This window comes from Apium graveolens, chromosome 10 (assembly GCF_009905375.1).
Source record: "Apium graveolens cultivar Ventura chromosome 10, ASM990537v1, whole genome shotgun sequence".
Lineage (NCBI taxonomy): Eukaryota > Viridiplantae > Streptophyta > Magnoliopsida > Apiales > Apiaceae > Apium > Apium graveolens.
The window spans coordinates 160,428,271-160,441,477 of NC_133656.1; positions in this window are offsets into that span (position 1 = coordinate 160,428,271).

Genomic DNA, 13,207 nt, shown 5'->3' on the forward strand with positions numbered 1-13,207 from the left:
TTAATCATATACTCATTTTTTCAATTTTCTTCTATTATTTTATTACTAGCTCTTTAACCTGTGTAAGGCACGGGTAAATTTTATAATCATAATTTTTTTTTCTAAAATATAAGATATATATTTACGATAAATAAGTTATTGTTGAATTAGTTATATGATCAACATCTTCACATAACAATGTTTTGTAATATTAATGATCCCCTTTATTTAATTATTCTTTTAAATATGAAAATTCGATATTTATTACATTGATATGAGTTTATTTTTATTTATAATCTAAATATAATAATTCAAAGGAAAGATGACAGACAAATTATATGTATATATATTATTACATGCATGCGTATTGTCTATTTTATAATTTATTTTTTATGATACGTAATTATGATTAATTTATAATGACTCTTTATATTGATTTTCATTTGTATTCTGAAAATATCATTCTAAACTCATTAACAAATCCCTTCACATACTATTATTTAACAATTGATATCATAGTAAATTTGGTATTTACGAAAATTCTAATTTGATCGAACAATATTCTTATAATATTCTACGATACCGTTATCATTAAAAATATTATACATTTTGCGTGCTCAAGTGCACTAACTCTAACAACGATTTTCCTTTGAATATAATCGGTATAATGAATATATTATCTCAAAATGATAAATTTTAAATATTGTATTATCGATTTGTGTTAATATTATCATCTAATAAATATAATTAATGTAAGGTGTTAGGTCACACTTTCACTGTAGAGGGGGTGAATACAGTGTTTATTATAATCAAATCAAACTTCAAGAACTTATGTAACAGAAAACAAACTTTATTGAAACAATAAACTCTGTTACAATCTGGAACTGTTATCTCTCAGTGATGAACAAAATATCACGAGAGCTGCTAGGGTTATAGTAAATAATATTCTCGATAATGATAACACTTATAGTGTAAACCCTATGTCTGTGTTTATATACTACACAGTTACAAGATAATCGCTAATTGATATGGAATATAATTCTGCTTCCTAATATATATCAATCAGATATCTTCTATTCCAAGTATTCCATTCTTCACGGAATTCCTTCTTCATGCATATCTCTTCTTATGTTTATCTTGATCTTCTTAACTTTAATCAGCTATTGTCCTTATCTGATCGTCCTTCAGCACTTAAGTTCTGATATCTATCTCCTGATGCTTATCTCCCGATAACATAAGTACTGATATCCCTTAAGTTCTGACGTCCAGTATAAGTACTGATCAGTTAAGTACTGATTTGTTCTGTTCAAATAAGATCTGAAATCTAAACATAAAACATATTAGCCATGACATTATCAAATATATCTAACAATCTCCCCCAACTTGTAAATTAGCAAAATATACAAGTTTAACAGATATTTGATGATGTCAAAAACATTAAGTACAAATGCATGAGAAATAGACAAGATAACTACAACTTACAGTCCTTAAAGCTTTTACCAATTCAACTTCTGATAACAACCTTAGTCTGTATACACATCAGAATTTAAGTAGTTGTAGATCTTTGACTTGGCTTCATCATTTTCTGATCTCTCTGATGTCAGGAGTTGTTCTGAGATAATTCTTCAACAAACATTTCTCAGCATATTTGAGTTCATCAATCATTCTCCGTTTGACATCTTTAAGCTCTGCAGTATCTTCACCAGTTTGAAATATTGCAGCTCTGAGATCATTAATCTTTGCTCTTCTCAACTCCCGATCTAGTCTTATGACATAAGCTTTGTTAGACTCTAGATTGAATTCAAGCCCCTTAATACCAAGATATGTTCTGATCTGTGCAGTATTAGGCTCCATATCAACAATATCACCATTGTGATTTCTGTACTTTGGAACATATCTGCTGTCAGACTTAACAGAATAAAGCCTTTTCTGTCTCTGAATCTGTTCTTTTAAGTAGTTTGCAGCAGTCTCTGTTATTCTGTCATCCACTTGAAGTAAGAAAAGCACATGCTCCAATTCTTCAAAATACTTCAAAGGAATGGCATTTTGTCTTATATGATAAACCCTACCATCTGTCATGAAATACAACATGATGTATTCTTTCAAGTAGGTATGGTAAACCATCTGTACAGATTCTAGTTGATTCAATCTCTCAGGAGTTGCTCCAATACCTGGTTCACTCAAGGAAGTTGGATCATCGGTAGTGTTGTGTACTCTTCTTTCATCAGCACTTCCCAATCCAGTTTTATCTCTAGCTTCCTTTCCAGTAACTACTCTTGCTTCAAAACCACTTGGAGTAGTCTTCAAAGATTGAGTCTGTTTTGCTTTAGTGAATCCTGGTAGGAGTGTTTTAGATTTATTTTCTGATATCAAGTTAACTTGAGCACTGTCAGAGGTTACTTGCTTCTTCTGAATATCAGAACTTACAATTTCTTGACTCTGAACAACTTGAGCCATGTCAGAGGTTGTTTTAAGAACTTTTCTTGAAGTCAGAGCAAGATCATCTTTTCCATCAGTAATTTCTTCTTCCTCAGGAGGTACATAAGGCTTGATAGGTTCACCAACCTTTTCTTTACCCTTGGATCTTGGATCTATCTGTGGTTGTGATCTAGCCAAAGTTTCTTCAGTATGTATCCTTTCTTTGATCACAATGCCTTTAGGTTTTGGAAGTAACTTTTTACCAGAAGCTTCAGATTTAGATGTGACTTTCTCTGATTTAAGTCTGGCTTCTTCTTCCTTTAAACTTTCCAAGTCCATCCCTGGATTTTCTTGAAGAAATAACTGTCTTGACATTTCCTCATCAAGATCTAGAAGTTCATCAGAACTTATCCTTTTACCAGCAGCAGAACTTATTCTTTTCCCAGTATCAGAACTTGTTCTGTGACTAGCTTGTCTTGATGTAAACCTTCTACCTTGACTATGACCACTACCCATTCCAGAGTTTCCTTGGTCATCTTTTCCATCATCCTTTCCTTGCAGTGTCTTGTTGGTTTTGCATTTGGACTTAATTACCTTCTCCCCCTTTTTGGCATCAACAGGTAATAAAAGAGAGATAAGTAGTTCCACTGAGGTCTGGATTTCAGTAAGTTGCGATTGCTGAGAAGCTTGATTTGTCAGAATTTGATCAATCTGAGCTTGTTGCTTCTCTTGAGTTTTCTCAATATAAGCAACCCTGTCAATGGTAGGTTGGAAGAATTTTTTCTTATCAATTTTCCAAACTTGTTCCTGTTTGATAAAGTTCTCCTGAATCTTGTGTAGCTCTGCATGAGTGTTGGAATGAAGACCTTGTAGATGTTTAGTACTCAATGCAGTGACTCTAAGCTGGGTTTTAAAATCATCAGAATGTAACATTTCATCAGCTTTAGTCAAGTGCTCAGCAAGATGTAAAGCATTTGGAACACATGAAACTGAGTTCCATTCCTTAGTCCACTCCTGACCTGCAGGAGTTTCACTCCAAGGTACTGGTGCATCCCTGATAACAAACTCCTTTACCAGTTCAGACTTAGGAAGAGTCAGTGGAGGAGTATGTCCTGAAGGATCTGCTTCATCAGCATCTACAGTTGTAGCAGCCTCACCAGTATCTCCAACATTTGCAGCATCAGAACTTAGAGAATCAGTATCTTCTGATAAGACAACTGTGTGAGTAGCAATGGAGGCTTCAACATCCTCTAATTGCTGATCTGATACTAAGTTCTGATCAACAGCCATATCCTGATGCTCACCTAAAATCTGATCATCAGCATCTTGATGCAGAGAAGGTGTTAGTGATAACTCAGGAGTTTGAACAGCATCAGTAACAGGTGTTGTGGAAGGATTATTTGCTGTTGGAGCTTCTAAGAAAAGTATTTCAGGCACAACTAGGTTCTGAATATTAATTTCAGCACTTGTGCCTGGATCAACAAGAGACATAGAAGGTGAATTAGCCTTGTCAGATACAGGTTCCTGAGATGGAGTTGATGGAGAAGAAGTGACTGGAGCAAATTCCTTGTCTTGTGAGATCAGAGATTCCTGATCCCCTTCCTTAGCTGCTTCCTCCTCATCATCTGAAACTGGCCTTTGTGCCCTCTGTTTCTTGTACTTCCTTGTTGATTTGGATTCCTTGGGAGTTTCAGGAACCGTCATACGTCTAAGCCTCTTGAGAAGCCTAGAACCCCCAATTGCAGAATCCTTCTGAGAAGTTGCCTTCTCAGCTTCATCTACCACAGGTTCTGAAGAGGGAATCTGATCCTCAGAATCTGATTCATCTCTCAAAGTAATGCTTCTCCTCTTTTGAGGTGTTTGAGGAACAGTCTTTGTTCTCTTTGGCTTAGAGGATGTAGGCTTCACAGTAGGTGCTGAAGAAGAAGGTTGAGCAGTCTGTGAAGTGGAGAGATATGATTTGAGATAAGTTCTGAGGGTAGGTTGAGTAGAATGAGAGGTAGGTACTGAGGTTGATGGATTTTGGTTATGGTGAGTTGGTTGAACATTTGAGTAAACAGATTTGTAAGTAGCAGGATCAGCATTTACCAGAATCTGTTTCACAGACTGAGGAATCTGTAATTGTCTCACCATTGATTTCTTTGTGTCAGCATTTATCAGGTCGTTAAAGTACCTTTTTGCAACCTTAAAAGGTGGGGTTTGAGTGCTGACTAACTGGGGTTCAGCAGTACAATACGTATAAATAAGTTGACAGAATCTAGCAAAATAAACAACATCTCGATCCTCTGTCATCCTATCCCCAATAAAACCAATTATTCCAGTTGCAAAATCAAAATGAGTTTGATGGATAATAGCATACCCGATGTGATGACTCAGAATTGGGATGGCATCAAAATTTGAACACTTGTTGCCAAAAGCCTTGGTGATGCAATCGAAGAAGAAACTCCATTCTCTTCTGATATTAGCCCGTTTCAACTGTCCAAGTTTCGTCAGACTCTTTTCATATCCCAAATCAGTCATTAACCCCCAAAGTTCTGATTCCTCTGGTATAGAGAAGGTACAATCTTCTGGAAGATGTAATGCTCTTCGTACTGTACCAGGAGTGACTACATAGGATGAATCACCCACTTGGAAGATAATACTGGGAGTTCCTCGTTTACCACCATCATCAAAAACTCCAGTCCTCCAGAATCGCAGAACTTGTTGACTGGAAAATAATTCAGGCTGAGTTAAGGCGTACCCAACCTCACTATGTGCAAGAAGATCTTGCACAAAATGCAATTCAGATGGAGCTTCAGCATGATCAAGAATTGCAGCATAGTTGTTTGGAACAAACTTTGCTCCATCAATGATTAAATCCTTTGGTGCCATGTGAAAAAATATTGAAATTCAAGTATGCCTGTTAGGTGTTTGAGATAATGTCTGTATGAAAAACCAACGTGAGAAAGAATGAGAAAGAGAGTAAAAGTAAGAAGAGAGATAAAGTATAAAGAAAATAAAAGATTAAAGAAATCTTCTCTCTGTTGTTCTTATACTCTGAAAAAAAATGTTACCGTTGGACACCTGTCAGACATGCAGTAATAACGGATAGTTACTGGGCTCGAGAAAACAGGAATGATTACTTACCCAGTTGCCTTGTTTCAAGGAAAAACCATTTCATTTATCAAGAGACACAGTTTTAATTCAAAATTTAAACCGTTAGCACTGATTGAATTATTTTTCACTGCAACATTAATATTCTGAAAATGAATCATGTTAAAAATGACCGAGATAATTTCGATGAATAAGTGCTGACAAAGAATCAGAACTTAAATAAAGACAAAATTTAAATGGTCATCAGAATATCAAGCAGGATTTAACAACACAAGATAAAATAACTCAGAGACAAAATCTTGAAGTAAAAACAGTTTTCATTAATATATCAAGTCAATACATATATGAAATAGAAATTACATCAATACAAGATTTTCCCTAAGCTTCTAATCCTAACGTCAACAGCTTTAGTCCTAGCTAAGAAGCCTGACAAAGCTGAGGATGAAGAAGAACAGGAAGAAGACGAGATTAAGTCATCTTCCTCTTCCTATCTTCGACGAACAAGATGGCGAGTCGTATGATTCGCTCTTGCTGACGGATACGACGAAGGTGAAGGTCTCTTCGAATGGCCACCAGATCACGTTTGATAACCTCTGGAAATTGAATCCAGAGATTGTGAGGGATGTTGGTGATATGGTAGGGAGTTGGAATTCCATTCAAAAAGACATGCACAGTCTCATCACCGTAATTGTAGAACCAGCCAAATTCAGCCATTTGTGATAGTAAATGAAAAACAAGACTGAATTTGTGATACAAGTGTGATGAGAAGACTAATGTGAAGTGGCTGTGTATATAGGCAAGAGAATGCCAAGAGACGCAAAGATATTTAATGCTGACAGGTAGAATTAATTCTACCTCGTCTCCCTAGACTTTGAAAAAGAATAACAGTCATTGGAAAGAGGAATCATGGTCTAGACCACACAAGACACAAGAAACAGTGGACTGTTCAAGTACAAAACCATTAATCCTAATCATAGTGACTATTAATCTTCCACTTCAACATATGCGAGTACAAACTGAGACTGTTATTAAATTTCATTCAAAGATAAGCCAAGTAAAGGATTAGACTGAGAAATCAGAACTTAGACCTATACCAGAACTTAACAGTCATCAGAACATAATTTCTTAACTCGAAAAAGGAATGCTCATCTTAGTAAATACTCATAAAAGTTCTTAGTTATGAACGTCAGAACTTAATCATCAGAACGTGTAACTAGAACTTGTCCTCAGAATTTGTGCAAAAATGACACAATGACTGTTTATCTAAAATAACATAGACCACCACAGAAATTTTCATCATTCAGATGGAGTGATTAGTGTGTGCATTAAGCTAAATAACAGACAAAGAGTAAAGTCTGATCTACTTCAGTACATCTTAGAAATAAGTCATAATTAAAATTTTGCTAAAGAGCTGTCATTATCCTGAAACCTACTGATAAATGAGTTCATGCATGAGTCCACCTCAACTGTTTTTGTGCTAATTTTATGCATCTTTAAAATTCTCTTTTACAGTGGTTTCTCAGTGTAAGTGAGTCACGACTGCTTATCAGAATTTATGCTATTATCAGAGTATTTCTCCAGTAATCATAGAGTGTAAAAAGTCACCAAGAAAATATTTTGCTTTTCTAATGCATATTTACTTAATACCAGCAATGCACTTGGGTCGTCCCTTTCACATTTTTACTCTAGATCTCAAATGAGTACCTGATATTATTCTTTGATTTTTTTTCTTTTTGATAAGTGAGGTTTATCAGCACTTAGTACATTCAGCAGTTTTACTAGAATCAGAACTTAAACAGATGAGTAGCATTATTCTAATTTGGGACTTAGTAATAAGATGAATAAAGTAAACTAAACTAAGCTCAAGTATCAGAATTTGCTTGTGTCATAAGATTTCCACAGAAATAATTACTTCTTTCATGGGATCATTTGTTTATTGAAGACTAGTAGGTCAGTATCTAGCACAATTATCCTCATAGGATTGAATAGTTACTGAAACAGACATATCACTTATCAAAGTTTAGAAACATATATCAGACAACAGTCAGTACTTAAAGACATTTATCAATTAATGCACAGAATATACAAAGAGATTAATTCTGTAAATACTGATCATAAAGTCTGATAACATAGAACAAGTTTAAGCAGATTTAGAGAAAGAACCTGAAATCATTCCAAGTTCATTTACCAATTTTGTAAAGGTAGCTTCACACAGTGGTTTTGTGAAGATATCTGCTACTTGTTGATCTGTGGGAACAAAATGCAATTCCACTGTACCTTCATCCACATGTTCCCTGATGAAATGGTACCTGATGCTGATGTGCTTTGTCATAGAGTGTTGAACTGGATTACCTGTCATAGCAATAGCACTTTGATTATCACAGTAAATAGGGATTTTGAATTATGTTAACCCATAATCCAGTAACTGATTCTTCATCCAGAGAATCTGTGCACAGCAGCTTCCTGCAGCAATATACTCTGCTTCTGCAGTTGATGTGGAAATTGACTTTTGTTTCTTGCTATACCAAGAAACCAACCTGCCTCCAAGAAATTGGCAGCTACCACTTGTGCTTTTCCTGTCAATTTTGCAACCTGCAAAATCTGCATCTGAGTAACCTATTAATTTAAAATCTGATTCTCTAGGATACCATAATCCTAGATCAGCTGTTCCTTTAAGATACTTAAAGATTCTTTTTACAGCTGTTAAGTGAGGTTCTCTTGGATCTGCTTGAAATCTTGCACAAAGACAGGTAGCAAACATGATATCTGGTCTACTAGCAGTTAGATAGAGAAGTGAGCCAATCATACCTCTGTAATCAGTAATATCTACTGAATTACCAGTATCCTTATCCAGTTTTGTTGCAGTGGCCATGGGAGTGGATGCACTTGAACAGTCTTGCATTCCAAATTTCTTCAGCAAGTTTCTGGTGTACTTAGATTGACAAATAAAAGTTCCTTCTTCACTCTGCTTGACTTGAAGGCCCAGAAAATAACTAAGTTCTCCCATCATACTCATCTGATATCTTGACTGCATTAGGTTGGCAAACTTTTTGCAAAGTTTGTCATTTGGAGACCCAAAAATAATATCATCAACATAAATCTGAATCAAAAGTAAGTCCTTGCCATGGTTGAGATAGAACAGTGTTTTGTCAATAGTTCCTCTGTTGAATCCACTTTCCAGAAGAAACTGAGCTAAAGTCTCATACCATGCTCTAGGAGCTTGCTTAAGTCCATAAAGTGCTTTATCAAGCCTGTAGACATAATCTGGATGTTTGGAATCTACAAAGCCTGGAGGTTGTTCAACATATACTTCCTCTTCCAATTCTCCATTGAGAAAAGTACTTTTCACATCCATTTGAAAGACAGTAAACTTTTTGTGAGCAGCATAAGCCATGAATATCCTTATGGCTTCTAACCTAGCAACTGGCGCAAATGTTTCATCATAGTCAATTCCCTCCTGTTGAGAATATCCTTTTGCAACCAGCCTTGCCTTGTTCCTTACAATTATGCCATCACTGTCAGTTTTGTTTCTGAATACCCACTTTGTACCAACAACCGATCTATTCTTAGGTCTTGGCACTAAGGTCCAGACTTTATTTCTTTCAAATTCATTCAACTCTTCCTGCATTGCTTGCACCCAATCAGCATCTTGAAGAGCTTCTTCCACTTTCTTTGGCTCAGACTGAGAGAGAAAAGAATTGTAAAGACATTCATTCGAAGTACCTGTTCTAGTTCTGACACCTGCCTCAGGATTTCCAATTATCAAATCAGGTGTATGTGATTTTGTCCACTTCCTTGCAGATGGAAGATTTTCTCTAGAACTGGATGCTCCCCCATGATTCATGCTGTCTTCGGTTTCATTTTCTGATGCTCCCCCTGAAACTATGCTCTCTGAGTTGGATCCTTCAGTATTTAGATTTTCAGTACTGTCAGTACTTGGCTTATCAGAACTTGACGAATCAGAATTTGAAGAGCCAGATGTATGTTCTGATGCTTCTTGAGATGTGATAATATCTTGAGTATGCTCCCCCTGCATTGGTGCATCTTCCTTTGACGTAGTCACCACAGTTTCAATAACATCAGAGTTTAATCCATCAGAATTTACAGTATCAGGACTTAGACTGTCAGGACTTGAGGTATCAGAATATGAATCTTCATTTTCAAATCTCAGCTGATCATGATCAATGCAATCTTCAAGTCCAGTGATCTTCTTGTCATCAAAAGAGACATTGATAGATTCCATGACCACTTTTGTTCTCAAATTATAGACTCTGAAGGCTTTTGTAGAAAGTGGATATCCAACAAAGATTCCCTCATCAGCTTTTAGATCAAACTTGGATAGCTGTTCAGGATGAGTCTTGAGAACAAAACACTTACATCCAAATACATGAAAGTATTTGAGATTTGGCTTCTTGTTCTTCACCATCTCATATGGTGTTTTTCCATGCTTGTTAATGAGTGTTGCATTTTGAGTAAAACAAGCAGTCTGCACAGCTTCAGCCCAGAAATAGGTTGGAAGCTTTGCTTCTTCAAGCATTGTTCGTGCAGCTTCAATGAGAGTTCTATTCTTCCTTTCAACAACTCCATTTTGCTGTGGAGTTCCAGGAGCAGAAAATTCCTGCTTTATTCCATGATTTTTGCAGAACTCTTCCATTATCAGATTCTTGAATTCAGTGCCATTATCACTCCTCAAAATTTTCACAGAATCTTTGATCAATTTATCCAGATGTTTGACATGATCAATCAGGATAGATGCAGTTTCACTTTTTGTGTGCAAGAAATACACCCATGTGTATCTGGTGAACTCATCTACTATGACCAACGCATATTTCTTCTTTGCAATAGACATGACATTCACTGGACCAAATAGATCAACATGAAGCAGATAATAAGGCTCAAGAATTGATGATTCAGTCTTGCTCTTGAACGAAGATTTTCTTTGTTTAGCCTTCTGACATGAGTCACAAAGACCATCAGGAACAAACACTGATTTTGGCAGTCCTCTCACAAGATCTTTCTTGATCAGTTCATTTATCTTGTTGAAGTTTAAATGAGAGAGTTTCTTGTGCCAATTCCAGCTTTCTTCAGTTGAGGCTCTACTTACTAAACAGATTGCAGAACCATCAGAACTTATTGAAAGCTTAGCTTCATAAATGTTACCACGCCTGAATCCCTTCAGAACAATTTTTTCTTTAGATTTACTAACTATTTCACAATGTTCTGCAAAGAAATCAACATGATAACCTCTGTCACAGATTTGACTTATACTCAGTAAGTTGTGTTTAAGTCCTGAGACCAGAGCTACATCTTTAATGATGACATTCCCAAGATTGATATTGCCATATCCCAAAGTTTTTCCAATGTTGCCATCTCCATAAGAAACACTTGGGCCAGCTTTCGCCACAAAGTCTGATAGCAGGGCCTTATTTCCAGTCATATGTCCTGAACATCCACTGTCCAGAACTAAAATATTTTTCCTGTTGCCCTGCAATCAAAAAGACCACTAATTATTAGTTTTAAGGACCCAGACTTGCTTGGATCCTTTGGCCTTTTTAGGTTTGTTAACATTTGCAGCGGATTTAGCATCAGATTTTATGTTAACAGTTTTCTTATCAGAACTTATACTACCAGACTTTGTATCAGAACTTACACTAGAAGGAACAACAGAAACTTTCTTTAAAGAAGGTTTTATTTGATAATAATCATAGTACAAACTATGATATTCCTTACAAGTATAAATGGAATGCCATAAACTACCATAATGAAAACAAGGATCTTGTGGTTTGTATCTAACAGACTGACTCTTAACTCCTGATTTTGTAGATAAGGAGTTAATATTCTTATTCTTCCTGCAAAAAGAAGCCAGATGGTTAGAACTTCCACAGTTATGACACGCTTTCCTAGGAGCATCAGGAACAGATTTATAGTTATTGCTTTTATTCACACCTTCCTTTCCATTCCTGTTTTTCCTAGGTGATTTTACCTTGTTTGCATTCTTAACATCTTTCAGCTTATGCTTAAGCTGCTTCTTTGTCATTAAGCCTATGTTAACTTCAGCTGTCTTTTCCTGTTTTAGTTTGTCAGAAGCTAATTCCTTTTTAACTTCTGATTTCTCATTTTCAGATTTTTCAGTTACAAACTTAACAGGTTTTAACTTCAGCTTTTGCTTATCAACAGGCTTAATTTCTACAGTTCCTTTTTCATTTTTATTTTCTCCATAACCTAAGCCCTCTTTCCAGTTTCCACTTCTTAGCAAATTTTGAGTTGTTTTGCCAGAGTTAGTCCAAGTTCTGATAATCTCTCTCTCCTTTTCTAACTCAGTTTTTAGAGATTCATTCATTTTTAGCACTTCATCCCTAACATAAAAAGCATCATCTCTATCCTTCTGAGTTTGATGGAACATGACTAACTCTTTTTCTAAGAAATCATTTCTTTTCCTAAAAGCAAGATTTTCAGAAGTTAATCTTTCACATGTTAAAGTTTGATCTCTATAACTAACAAACATGGTTTTAAGATATCTTCTCAACTCATTAATATCATCAGTATGAAAAGCATAAGTAGTCTGAGGTACCTTTGTTTCAGCAGCTTCAGAACTGCTCTCAGAACTTGATTTATCAGCATTTGCCATCAATGCATAGTTCTCCTCACTTTCAGAGTCTGAGGTGTCTGTCCAGCTTTTCTGCTTTGTGACAAGAGCTTTGCCTTTGTCACTCTTGGTCTTCTTGCAATCAGGAGATATGTGGCCTTTCTCACCACAATTATAACATTTAACATTAGCGTAATCTCCTCTGTCAGACTTTCCTCCTCTTCCTTCAGATCTTCTGAAATTCTTCTTATCAGAACTTATGCCTTTCCTGGAAAACTTCTTTCCCTTCCTGAACTTCCTGTATGCAATCTTTGTGATTCCTTTCACCATAAGAGCACACAACTTCATCATCTCCTCATCAGCATCAGTTTCAGGCAAGCTTTCAGAATCTGAGTCATCATCACTCTCAGAACTTGATGACTCAGTATCAGACTTTATGATAAGAGCTTTACCCTTGTCTTTCTTTGAGGAAGGTGGTTTGGGGGATTCCTCTTCAGCCTTGAGAGCAACTGTCCTTGACTTTCCTCCTTTCCTCTTGCTTCTTTGTTCCATCTCAAGTTCATGAGTCTTGAGCATTCCATAGATTTCATCAAGAGTTGTTTCATCAAGATTGTAGTTGTCTCTTATTGTTGTTGCCTTCAAATCCCAACATTCAGGAAGAGCTAACAGGAATTTAAGGTTTGTATCTTCAAGATCATACTCCTTATTTACTAATGACAAGTCATTCAAGAGTTTGACAAATCTATCATATACATCAGTCAATGACTCATTAGTCCTAGAGTCAAAGTGTTCATACTCTTGAGTGAGTATTGTCTTCCTGTTCTTCTTAACTGTTTCAGTTCCTTGACACCTTGTCTCCAGTGCATCCCATATCTCCTTAGCAGTCTTGCAGTTGATTACCCTGTTTGACATTACATTATCAATGGCACTATGCAATAAGTGTCGTACCTTGGCATCCTTAACAATAGATGCTATATCTTCAGCAGTGTAATCACTCTTTTCCTTTGGTACGGTCTTTGCTGCTTCACCTGCAACTACAACAGCAAGCTTGGTAGGTTTGTGAGGCCCTTCCTTGATTCTATCAAGGTATTCTGGATCTGTTGCTTCCAGAAACATGGTCATCCTTACCTT